Source organism: Panthera uncia, chromosome A2 (genome assembly GCF_023721935.1).
Source record: "Panthera uncia isolate 11264 chromosome A2, Puncia_PCG_1.0, whole genome shotgun sequence".
NCBI classification, from domain to species: domain Eukaryota; kingdom Metazoa; phylum Chordata; class Mammalia; order Carnivora; family Felidae; genus Panthera; species Panthera uncia.
The window spans coordinates 30,081,536-30,094,220 of NC_064816.1; the positions used below are offsets into that span (position 1 = coordinate 30,081,536).

Sequence of the window (12,685 nt, forward strand, 5' to 3'; positions counted from 1 at the left end):
TGAGTCTGGCACCTGCTTTGGATTCTGTGTCTGTCTGTTCTCTCTCTCTCTCTCTCTCTCAAAAATAAACATTAAAAATTTTTTTTAATTAAAAAGAAAAGAACATCTACAGATCGTTTTTGTCTCTGATGTGATGAATCTCAGCCAAACTCAGGACACTTACTATGCTTTCATTATCTATTAAAAGTCAACCTTCTGGGGCATGTTTTTGGTAAGATATTTAAAGACTTTATGAATATGAGCTAATTACATTTTATAACATTCCCTTAAGGTACTTAATGAAAGATACAGATCTCTGGTTTGCTACATTCTTCACAGCCACATGGCTGCTGAACAATACTCAGCTATACCGTAAAGCAGATAGCATGCATAACATGCTAGCTGAAGGCTAGCCATTGAATTTCAGCTTTCACGTGTTTATGAGTAGTATGTAGAAAGGCTGATTTTTGTGTGTTGATTTTGTGCATAGGCTGAATGTTTGTGATTCCCCCCCCAAATTCATATGTTGAAACATCCCCAGTATAAATGATTTTTGGAGTGAGGCCTTTAGGAAGTGATTAGGGCGTGAGGTTGGAGACCTCATGGGATTAGTGTCCTCATAAGAGAGGCTCCAGAGAGCTTTCTCACTTTCTTCATGTGGAGTACACAGGGAAAAGGAGTCGGTGATCCAGGAAGCAGGCTCTCACCAGACACAGAATAAGCTGAATTATAAAAATAATGTTGTTTTTGTTTTGAGACAGAACACAAGAAGGGGAGGGGCAGAGAGAAGGAGAGACAATCCCAAGCAGGCTCTGCACCATCAGCCCAGAGCCTGATGCAGGGCTCGAACTTAGCAACTGAACAGTGAGATCAGATCATGACCTGAGCCCGACATCAAGAGTTGAACGCTTAACTGGCTGTGCCAGCCAGGTGCCCCAGCTGGCACCTTAATCTTGGACTTTGCAGTCTCTGGAACTGTGAGAAATATTTGTTCTTTATAATTCACCTAGTCTATGGTATTTTGTTATAGCAGCCCAGACAGACCAAGGCAATTTTGTATCCTGTTATCCTTCTTGCTAACCTGGTTGATTCTGGGAGGTTTTCTTTAGATTGCTTTTGATTTTCCGCATAGACCATCAGATCATTTGCAAATAGAGATAGTATTTTTATTTCTTCTTTTCCAATCTGTATGCCTTTTAATTCCTTTTCTTGCCTTATTTCTCTGGCTAGAGCTTCCACTATTATGCCGAATAGAAGTGGATATCCTTGCTTTGTTTCTGAGCCATATAGTCTTTGTTCATTAAGTATGATATTAGTTGCAGGTTTTTTGGTAAATGCTCTTTATCAAGTTAAGGAAGTCCTCTTTATTCCTGGTTATGTAGAGGTGGTTCTTTATCTTAAATACTTTTTCTGCATCATTTATAATAGTATGATTTTTCTTCCTTAATCTCTTAATGTGATTACATTGTGTGATTATGAGTTATTTGAAATGTCTGTTTAGTTTCCGAGTGTTTAGAAGTTTCTTGTTATGTTTGTCTGATTTTTAATTTGATTCCACTGTGGACAGAGAACATACTTGGTATGATTTCATTTCTTTTAAACTTGATGAGGTTTGTGGGGCACCTGAGTGGTTCATTCGGTTAGGCGTCTGACTTCAGCTCAGGTCATGATCTCACGGTTCGTGGGTTCAAGCCCCGCATCAGGCTCTGTGCTGACAGCTTGGTGCCTGGAGCCTGCTTTGGATTCTGTGTCTCCCTCTTTCTCTGCCTCTCCTCCTGTCCTTCCCTCCCTCCTTCCTTCTCTCCCTCTCTCTCTCAAAAATTAATGTTAAAAAAAAAAATTGATGAGGTTTGTTTTATGGACCAAGGTATGATCTATATAAAGCTAACCATTTAACAGCAAAAATGGCTTAGTAGTCAATGCCATTTTATAGTTAATGCTGTACTTAGTTATATGAGAGCCATGGATTTTCTGCATAAAGGATACTGGGAGATGTGGGGTTGCATATTGACTGCCTTTTGAGCAAAAGAAGAAATGATATTCTTAATTGGGTCGTGAAATTGTAACTGTAGTTATAGTGTTATGTTATGTAACCATAACAATAATAAAGATAAAATTAAGAGCACTCTTTATCGAGTCCTTATATACGCTCTGCTTACGGTACCAGCAGAGTGGTAACACTCTTTTTTAGCTCGTAGCTTACCCATTGGCTGCAAGCTTAGCTGAATGGTAGTGTTGCAAAGTGATTGTGGCAGCACTTCCAGATTTAGGACACGTGGCATTTTAGGCTTGGTTTCTGATTTGAAAGGTCAGAATTTACTGACAGTGTTTGGCGTAGCTTAAGGTACACATGTGACAGCCTGCCATGTGTACTGCCATGTTGGTCACCTTTGTAGCCAGACGTGCCTTCCCTAATGCAAATTCCGTAGCACTTTGGTACTTGCCTTCTCTCTTCTGTCCCAGGCCCCGTATCTCAGTTTCAGTACAAGCAGTGACAACATTAGCACTTGTGACTTTTATCTAGGGAGGATGACTGTAAGACTGGCTACTCACAGTTACTGATTCATAAATATTAGAACTATTTTCTTTGATCTCATTCTTTGGTCTCCTGCTGTTTGGTTAATTGCTTTTTGACCTAAAACATCTCATTTTTCTTTTTCTTTTCTTTTTTTTAATCCAGTCTTTATTGACTATATTAGTTTAGACAGGGCCTTAAACCATGTATATTTTAGAACACTGTTGATTGGCCAGTTTTGTCCCTGGTTGGTTCTATTGTTTAACATCTTATGGTCAAAGGAAAGTCTGATTTCCTTTAATTATTGGAGCAGAGGATATGAATTTGGGAAAACTGTGCAAGGTAGAAATAAAATTCTATTTTATCCTTTCCCAGTCACGACATTAAACTTCATTTAATAGCAATTAAAAGCTTTTATGTTACTGATAATTACTTTTGACTATCCAGAATTGAGAGTTTGAAATAAATTTGAAATAAATTTGGGACTGACTGCAGTAAAAGCTTAGTATGTGCAGAGACCAGCCTTCCAAGTCTATCAGGTTACTTAGAAGTGTTTCAGACACTAATGGGGCTGAGAGTCCTAGTATCTAAGCACAGCTTAGAGGAACAATGAGAGCAGACCATCCAGAAGTAGCCTAAACAATCTGCTGTCTGATAGGATGCTTTGGTTGACTTTGATTAAACAAGGCAGAAGAGCAGAGATGTCCTGAGAGAGGCAGGGAAGGCACAGAGCAGTGGAGAGGCTTGTGCACTGAAGTGGAGAACATGTACTTTTGAAAGCCTACCTTCAACCTTCAGATCCCAGGTCCTCCACCTACTGGCTCTGTCACTTAAAGCACGTAACCTCCTTGGTGCATCTCTTGCATTTTCTGTGAAGTGTGGGGATGGTGACCTTGAAATGTGCAGGTAGTATTATGAAGATCAGATGACTTAATGCTTTAGGCACTCTACCTGAAACTTAGGATTTATTTAGTAATTGTAAAGTTTTACTATTTTTGTTTTATGTGTTAATACCTCTTAGAGTTTCTTGTTGTGATTTTCGTTCACTGATAGATACCCAGTGCTCAGAATAGTGGCTAGGTATAGTAAGGATCCAATACATGAATGAATGAATGGTGTATAGAGAGTATTTGCCAGGATACTTCACACACAGTAAGTACTTAATACATACTGCTGTAAGAGGTGCTGTCTATAGATGGCAGAAATTGGGGGATTGTCAGTGTAACTCATTGACAGTAAAAGTAGAAATAATTATAATCATAATAGGTACGGCAGACCTTTTACATGTCAGACACAGTTCTAAGATCTTTACGTATAGTAAATTACTTTGTCCTCGTAAGTACCCATTAAGGTAACTGCTAGCATCATCTCGTTTTATGGATGAGAATACCGAAGGGAACTTGCCCAAGGTCATACTCCTGGTGAGTGATGATGGCATTGGGATTTGAACTCAGGAAGTCTGATGCAGAGGCAGGCCTTCCTCAGATTCTTTTTTTTGAGAACCTACTGTGTGTTGGGCATTGTGCACCCACCCTCATGGAGCTTACATCTTAGGGACAGAGCCAAAACACAAATAACTAATGAGTGAAGAAAGGGAATTAGCTGAAGAGATGGGGGTCTGCTATCTCTATCTTTATCTTTTATCTTCTCTATCTTTAAATGGGGTGGTCAGGGGGCGCCTGGGTGGCGCAGTCGGTTAAGCGTCCGACTTCAGCCAGGTCACGATCTCACGGTCCGTGAGTTCGAGCCCCGCGTCGGGCTCTGGGCTGATGGCTCGGAGCCTGGAGCCTGTTCCCAATTCTGTGTCTCCCTCTCTCTCTGTCCCTCCCCCGTTCATGCTCTGTCTCTCTGTCCCAAAAATAAAATAAACGTTGAAAAAAAAAATTAAAAAAAAAATAAAATAAAAAATAAATGGGGTGGTCAGGAAAGGTCCTTTTCTTGGAATATAAGCTGAGACCTGGAGCCAGACAGGCAGAGGATTCCATACAGAGGAACCAGAATTAGCAAGGGTCCTGAGGTGGGAAAGTGATTGGCATGTTGGTAATTTTCAAGGAGACTAGAATTCTGGAATGGAAATTAGGGGGTGAGTGCCATGTCTTCAGGTTGCAGAGGTCAGGCAGGGCCTTCTAAACATTGTTTTTCATTCTGACTACATTGGAGAACCACTAAGGGGTTAAGTTAGACTAGGTGATGTTTGACTTAAAAACATCACTGGTTACTCTTGGGGTTGGGGGGGGGGCATTTGGGCTTGGCATGGGTAGAAGGGAACATAGCTACTGTTTAGATCAAAGACCAGAGAACCATGATAGGGAAGATGATTTAAAAAAAAAAAAAAAAAAGGCTCACATTTTAAAGGACTTTGCACTGTTCTAAGCATTTTATATTCATTAGTTCCTTCAACAACTTATGAGATAGGTACAGTCACTTTACCCATTTATAGATGAGGATACTGAATAAAGGCTAGTAGGTGGCAAAAATGGGATCTGAATGCAGCCAATCTAGTTTCAGAGGTTGTGCTTTTAACCACTAGGCTCTCTTGCCTTTACAAAAGTTTTTCCATCTTTGGCTTCCTCCCTTGGCCTCACCCTCCACCTACAGTCTCCTGGGTCTTGACCTGTCAAGTTCCTCCAGAGCTTGTCTTCAGTCGGGTTTCCCCCATTTTCATCGCAAAGGCACTTCGTGTCTCACTGTGACTTTTTCATCAGCCCTTAGGGACCACTGTCCTCAAATCTGTGCTGCTCCCTGCCCCCCATTACCTAAGTTGATCCATACTCCTGCCAGAGTGACCTTTTGTATCATGTGGCTTCCTCGCTTACTGGATTCTCCCTGTGTTGCAGGGTAAAGCCTAAACTCCGAAGCCTGGGCTCTGACCCTCTACAGTGAGAGGGGTGCCAGCAAGCCTCCTCTGCTGCACCCTCCCTCCCTTTCATTGTTTACAGGAAGGAGTGTGTGACCAGCAGTAGGAGCACGAGACCGCTTGAGAGTTTAGCTCACATTGTAAAATAGTCACTATTGTGTGTATGGCAGTCTTCTTTGAGTTTAATTAGTGAGAGCTGGGCCCTTGCAGACATTTCTGGTGTGTATATATTTTGTGTTTTTGTTTCTTTTGCTCACAGGTATTGAGTATTTACTGCATGCTCAGCACTGAGTGCTCCCCATGGATTAGTTCATTTAATCCTCAAAATAACACTGAAATATATTTCACAGAGGAGGAAACTGAAGTTCAAAGACATCAAATAATGTAACCGTGATCACCTAGCTAGTAAGAGGAAGAATAGGGACTTGAACCCAGGTACTCTGACTCCACAACTGCTCTTTGTTACTGTACTGCACCACTAGCGAAAGAGAATTTGCTGATGAGAATCAGGCCCTGAAACATGAGTTTTTTGCCAGAAGCGGCCTCCAGGAATGGGATTGATCATGTGTTCAAGGGAACCGTTCTCACCCTTCAATGTTTGTATCACTAAATGTATCACCCAATTCTAGTGGATGACTCTATGTCATTAAATGACACAAGACACAATTATAACCTTGACTTATGATGGTACCACAGGGACTTTAATACTTTACTTATTATTCATCAAGTGATATATAACACATATTTATTTGCTGCTTCCTGTCGGTCAAGTTAGACATTGTCAGGCACTGTCACTAGAGCAGGAAGCTGGATAAATACAGAACTTTTTGTAGTGGGAGGAAATTGAGGTTCACACAACTAGATGGATTGTTATAAATTGGGCATGGTACATTGTGGCAAGGCTAGTAACTAAGTCAGTGCTCTGGGAACATGTAACAAACAGGGCCTGTCTAACCAAGTCTCCAAGAAAGTGACCTTGAGGCCAAGACTGAATGTCCTAAAACAACAAGGCAGGTAAAGGTGTGGAGAAGGTGGTGATTGCAGGCAGACAGAATAGCAAGTGCCTGGGTGCTGTGACAGGAGAGAGCATGATGTGCTCCAGGAACAAAAGAAAGGCCAGAAGGGCCAGATGCAAACAGCCAGTAGGGAGAGACGCAGGTCAAGGCTGTTCAAGGCCGCATGGGCCAGTTTTTATTCTAAGAGCAACTGGAAGCTGCGGAAGAGTTCCAAGTGCCAGTCATGACTTCACAAACACACAGCGAGAGCTTGCTTCTCAGGATCTGTGCTAGGGAAGGCAAGGAGTCAGCTGTCAGGCAGGGCTACAGAGTTGTCTGCCTATAAATGACCATTCATCAATCATTGAGTGAAGGACTGTGATGGGAAAATGAATGGTATGAGGAAGAGCACAGCAGAGAGAGCGGTGGAACGGGTTCTTATGAAAAGGCAGGAGTTCCAGGAAGAAGAGGGGAAAGTTTTCCACGCTACCGGAACTGTTCTGGCCAAAAGATAGGATTGTGGGAGTATAAGGCAGGCTCTGAGAAGGCCAAGCAGTCTTGAGACTGGAGCAGGTTGACTCACACCAGAGAGATGGGAAAACCAGAGCGATAGGGGCCTTGCTTGCAAAGAGGTGGGTCAGGGATCTGAGCCCCGCTTTGGAGCCAGCAGAGGTCTTCAAGGAGAGGAGTGGTGTTATTTCTTTATAGGCCTGTGACTTTGGCAGTAGGTTGGAAGAGCCTGAAAAGGGAAGAAACGCTGGGTTTGGTAGGAAGTCTGTCCTGGTGTGTGGAGGCCACTACCAGGGGCAGGGGCAGTGGGGTGGCATGGGGGAGGCAGATTTAGGCAGTGTTTCTAGAAGAATGTTGGGAGTTTCCTGGGCTTGTGAGCCCTGCAGAGCTGGTTCAGGGCACCTGGGTGGCTCAGTTGGTTAAACAAACCATTCTTGATCTCAGCTCAGGTCTCCATCTCAGGGTTGTGAGTTCAAGCCCCAGGTTGGACTCTGCATTGGGTGTGAAGCCTCCTTAAACAAACACACAAACAAAAACCAAAACAAATGTCAACTCTGCCACTTACTAGCTTGTAAGATCTTAATGTCTGTGTGTCTTAGTTTCCTGAGCAATAGTGTGGGTGCATGACCGCTGTCTCACAGGCTTGGGCAGAGGTTGTTGTGTGAGCACTTTCTGTGGCATTCTAGGGTTTTCCCTATGTTCTCTTAATCTTCCAACCCTGTGAAGTGCCTAGTGACCAGTGAATTAGGTACTGTTTATCATTACCATATATATGACACAAGAAGGAACTGAAGTTCAAAGAGGTTATAGAACTTGCCCAGAATGATAGGAGTGGTCTTCTGTGTTTGCCACTCTGCTTACATACAATACCTGTGATAGAGCGTAACTAATTGGGGAAGGGGAAGCCCTTTGAAGAGAAGAGCTTTGAGCCAGACCTGCTAGTGTGTGAATGAATGTACTAGGCATCTTATGAAGACGAAGGGCAGAACCTAGCTGAGAATAGCTTCCTGGGTCTAAGGAGAAAAAGGAAGACCGTGTGCTCGAAGCAGAGTGAGTCAAGGAGAGAGGAGCAAGGAGGAATAAGGGAACAGAAAGTGAGAGGGAGGTGGAGGAACATCCGGCAGGGCCCTGGAGGCTGTGGTAAGGGCTGAGATTTTATTCCTAAAGGAGTGGGAGGCCCCTGGAGACATGTTAATGGTAGTGATGTGATCTGTTGGAGGACTTCACAGAACCGCTTTGGCAGCCGTGTGGAAGTAACTGTAGACCACCTAGTAGATAAGACTTTTTCCACAGTCTGTCAGAAAGGTGCTGGTGGTAGGCTCTGTAGCAGTGGTCTTAGATAATGGAGGGAAGTGGATGGAGGTTTTAGAGTAGAGCCAACCAGACAGGCTGGTGGCCTGGATGTGATGAGGAAAGGAGGAGTCAGAGATGACATCTGGGTTTTCAGTTGGAGCACTCAGGGAGATAAATGGTGTCATTTACCGAAGAGAGGGAAGGTTTTGGGGGTGGGTAAAGGGCAGGGTGGAAAGTGGAGTTCTCTTGACCATGCTTATTCCATTTGAGATGTGTATAAGCCATCCAGATGGCGGCGTCTAGTAGCAGTTGGATATATGAGTCTAGACAGAGCTCAGGAGCCATCTGGGTTAGAGATGGAAATGTGGAAGTCATTGGTATGTAAAAGTTGGGGAGCATGGGAGAAGGGAGACACCCAGGGTACTGCGAAGGTGAAACACTTTGTCACAGTACACGAGTTCTGCTGTCGGACTCAGTCCTCAAAATGGGGAGAGCAGCAGGAAAGTAACTGAACACATTCCCTCCTGTTTAGGGTCTGGTTTCAGGCAGAGAGCCTTCATTCTACATTTGCCTGTGGAGATCTGCACACGTGCCCATGTGTCCATGTACTTAAACCCAGTCCTTCCTAGTATGCTGGCGTGGGGTCTCCAAAGTACATAATGGCCTAGATGTGGGTATTGGTCTACGTGCTAATTGGGAGATTGGAGTGATCTGAATCCTGAGAAAGATTTAGGGCCTACACACAAAAAATCTATTCTTTCAAACTAGTCAGAGTGCATGGAGCCAGGTATGATTTTAAAACTACGTTATTTTGAAGTATATAATGGTATAAGTTGTATGTTTGCAGTGTATTTTACAAACTTTAAAAAAAACTCAGTGGTGGGGCACCCGGGTGGCATAGTTAGTTGAACATTCAGCTCTTGATTTTGGCTCAGATCATGATTTCACAGTCCCTGGGTTCGAGTCCTGTGTCGGGCTCCGCGTTGACAGTGAAGAGCCTGCTTGGGGTTTTCTCTTGTGTTCCTCTCTCCTCCTCCCCTGTTCTCTCTCTCTCTCTCTCTCTCTCAATATAAAGATAAACTTAAAAAAACAAAACAAAACAACTCAATAGTAGCTAAGTAGTTGATAGTAGCTTATCAATTCTTTTTCATATTTTGATATAAATCAATCTTTTACCTTTCTGCATTTGGGCAAGTTTTATATGTTAATTTGTAGATGGGCTCATTATAAATTTATGCTTTAAAAAAATTCAGAAACATACATACTGTCTCTCACAAAAATTATTTCATTTTCTCTGTTGCCACAACATTCCACATTCTGTTCCTGTTGCTAAGGCCTCTGGAATGTTCCAGTGCAGAAAAGGGATATAGAACTCTTTTTTTTTTTTTTTTTTTTTTTTTTTTTACTCCTGGAGACATTTTATTTAAATTTTTTTGTGTCTTCTGGCTTACTTTCCAAATATGGATATCTGAAAGTAAAGAATTTAGAAAGCTAAAATTAAAGTTGCTTTAGATTTTCGTAACAGGAATTTGATTTCTTAGGGTAGCATGAACTGGATTTAAGTATACCATGTTTCTTTCCATGGGGATTATGTGTGCATGTGTGTGCATGCGCTCATGGCACACGTGCACACACGAGTGCAAATTTTAGGGAGTGTGATGAGGTAGCTGGTGAGATATTCTGAGCTCACAGAGAGAGTACACTTGAGTTTGAGTCCTGCTTGCGCTTTTTTGCTGGGTGACAATAGACAAGTTGATATCGCCTTCAGTAAAGTGAGGATTATATTGTAGGATAAACCATGTAATAAGTGCTTACATGTGCCAGGGCTTGTCAAATAGCAGTCTCTCAGTAAAGGCCAACTGTTGATCATGATTACTGTCATCATCGATTGCAAATGATCTTAAGTTATTGAGGAAATTAAAGTTTTTACACAAGTACAGATTCCTGGTCCCTTACAGAAATGACCCCTACCTTCTTAATTTTACTAGTGTTTCCAAGTCTCACAAAAGGATCAAAGGAATCAGAGTAAAAACAGTTTCCTATATAAACACTATTGTGGCCAGTTGAATTGTTACTACTTGAAAAGATTGGCACAGGTTTTAATTTGTAAAAATGGCTTTATTTATAAAGGGGTAGGGGGGCTAGTCCCCAGAAGTATCTGGTGTCTGGCAAAGTGATATATTTGAAACAGCATTGCTTGACATTGAGTGCTGTGGGAAGCCACACAAACCAGCGCGCAGAGGCCTAACTCTAAACTGAGACCATTTAACTTAATGCTGTTTTAACTACTGTTTTAATTAATAAAACTAAATGAGCGAATTTCATTAATGAAACTGTTGATTTGATATTTATAGACATTTCACACTATAAATTATGAATGCCATATTAGTTCTGTAATTCAGATTTTCTTTAATTTGTCCTGTATTGGAGGCATGTAGCACAGGGGTACATGGAACTTAAGGAAAGTACTTAAAATACATAATTTTATTTTTAAATGAAATGTCATATCAAGAAATTGTAGCCATGGAAAATGGCTTATTATATGTTGATCATTGCATGGATATAACCTTTCCTTTTCTCCCACATGTACTATTTTTAACTCAATGTGGGCATGCTTTCAAGGAAAATAGCACATTGTTTGGTTTTTATTTTTCATTAAATTATTAAGCTTAGTCACAGAAGTCAGTAGTCTACTAGAAGCTTCTTACATTATCAGTCTATCAAAGGTGTTCAGCTCTGACATTCCAACTTATTGGAGGTGGAAACTGGAAGGAATTTCTAGAAATCACGTTCCTCTGATCTTCAAGGGACTAAATCCAAGCCATTGTTATGAGTCAGAATGGAATCCCAGCTATTGACGTAGACAAAGTACTTCATCTCCCTGTGAATCAGTTTCCTCGTTTTTTAGAGTGGGGTTGTAATGGTATCTACCTAGGCAGTTGTGAGAAAAGAATGAGATAACAGCACCTAGAAACTGCTCAGTGCTGCCACCGCATCCCAGAATCTTGTTGGTCCCTGGTATATTTCAGATTTATAGCTGTCTGTGCAGTTTAGTGTAATAGAAACTGTCTAAGAAAATCTGAGCTATATCCTTACGTAGATATTAGGTCAGTAATTTGATACTTGTGAGACTGTGATCACTTTACATCTCCTCAGGGCATTTTCCTGTAAAGCTACCAAGATCACCCAAGCTGGAGAAAGTGTGAAGTTCAATCTTACAGGAAGGAAAACAGATGCTAATTAGATAATGGATCTTTTTCCCCCCTTTAAACTTGGTATTTGGTCTCCTAAACTATTTGCCTGATTTTGAAATGTGCTAGTTAATCCATTCATTGCAAATATTCTAAATAGTGTAAAAAAACTGTTTAAAATCACCAGTTGTCTTCTTTTAAGTAATCTCTTTGGCCAACATGGGGCTCAAACTCACAACTCTGAGATCAAGAGGCCCACGTTCTACTGACTGAGCCAGCCAGGCACCCCTAAAATTGCCAATTTTGAAATACTTAAGAGATTAGATTCTCGATCTGGAATGTTAGCGCTATTCCCTACCTAGATTGTTGTTAATAAGTAACGATTCATGGTTATGACACTTTAGTTAGCCATGTATTACCAGATGTCTGGGGCACCTGGGTGGCTCAGTCAGTTAAGCATCTGACTTCTGCTCAGGCCATGATCTCATGGTTCGTGAGTTTGAGCCCTACATCGGGCTCTGTACTGATAGTGTGGAACCTGCTTGGGATTCTCTCTCTGCCCCTCCCCTACTTGCGTGCTCGCTTGCTCGCTCTCTCTCAAAAATAACTAAAAAATATGTATATACATATATATGTGTATATATGTATATGTGTGTATATGTACATATAGGTATGTGTATGTATATATAGGTGTATATATGTGTATATATGTGTATGTACATACACACACACACACACATATATATAAATTACCAGATATCAAGTCACTTTCAGTTTTTGTGTTTATGCAGATAATTTAGTTTCACGTTTGTGTTTTAATTAAGTTCTTAACTGTAAAAAAAAAAAAATCCAACTTGTATCTTGCCTTATTCTAGTAAATGAACTGAGATTAATATATGAAATGCTGTGTTTGTACACAAGTTCCATGTGTCCAGGAGCATCAGTATGTAAGCGAAAGGACTAGAGGTTCTTGTGACCTGAAAAAAGAGTATAAAAATAATTTTCTTTGTATTATACTCTGACCAAACCAGCAGTTTTACTCTTCAGCGAAGCCTCTGCTTCCTTTCTTAACTGTTCCATGGAACTCAGAGACCAGATGGCTGGAATAGAATGCATAGTTAAACAAATAAAACCATTAGATGATAGAGCTTTGTGAATCGTTAAGCATTTTATGTGGTTGCAGATTCTTCCCCATAATCCTTGGTCGAGTTCACGTAAAGTTGCTTTATTTTATGAATGTATTAATTGTTTGCATTTTACTAGATTTGTCTCTTTCGCCTCAGACTGATGATTTTTGGTGCCTTTTATTTGAGCTCTCTGGACAGTGTTTCTGTAAGTCTGGTTT

At 41.3% G+C, this 12,685-nt stretch overlaps 1 protein-coding gene across 3 annotated transcripts in view; it reads left to right on the forward strand.

Moving 5' to 3' along the window:
• ATXN7 (ataxin 7) overlaps positions 1 to 12,685 on the forward strand; it is a 142,358-nt gene that overhangs the window by 78,187 nt on the left and 51,486 nt on the right. The gene's annotated exons all lie outside the window — the stretch shown is intronic.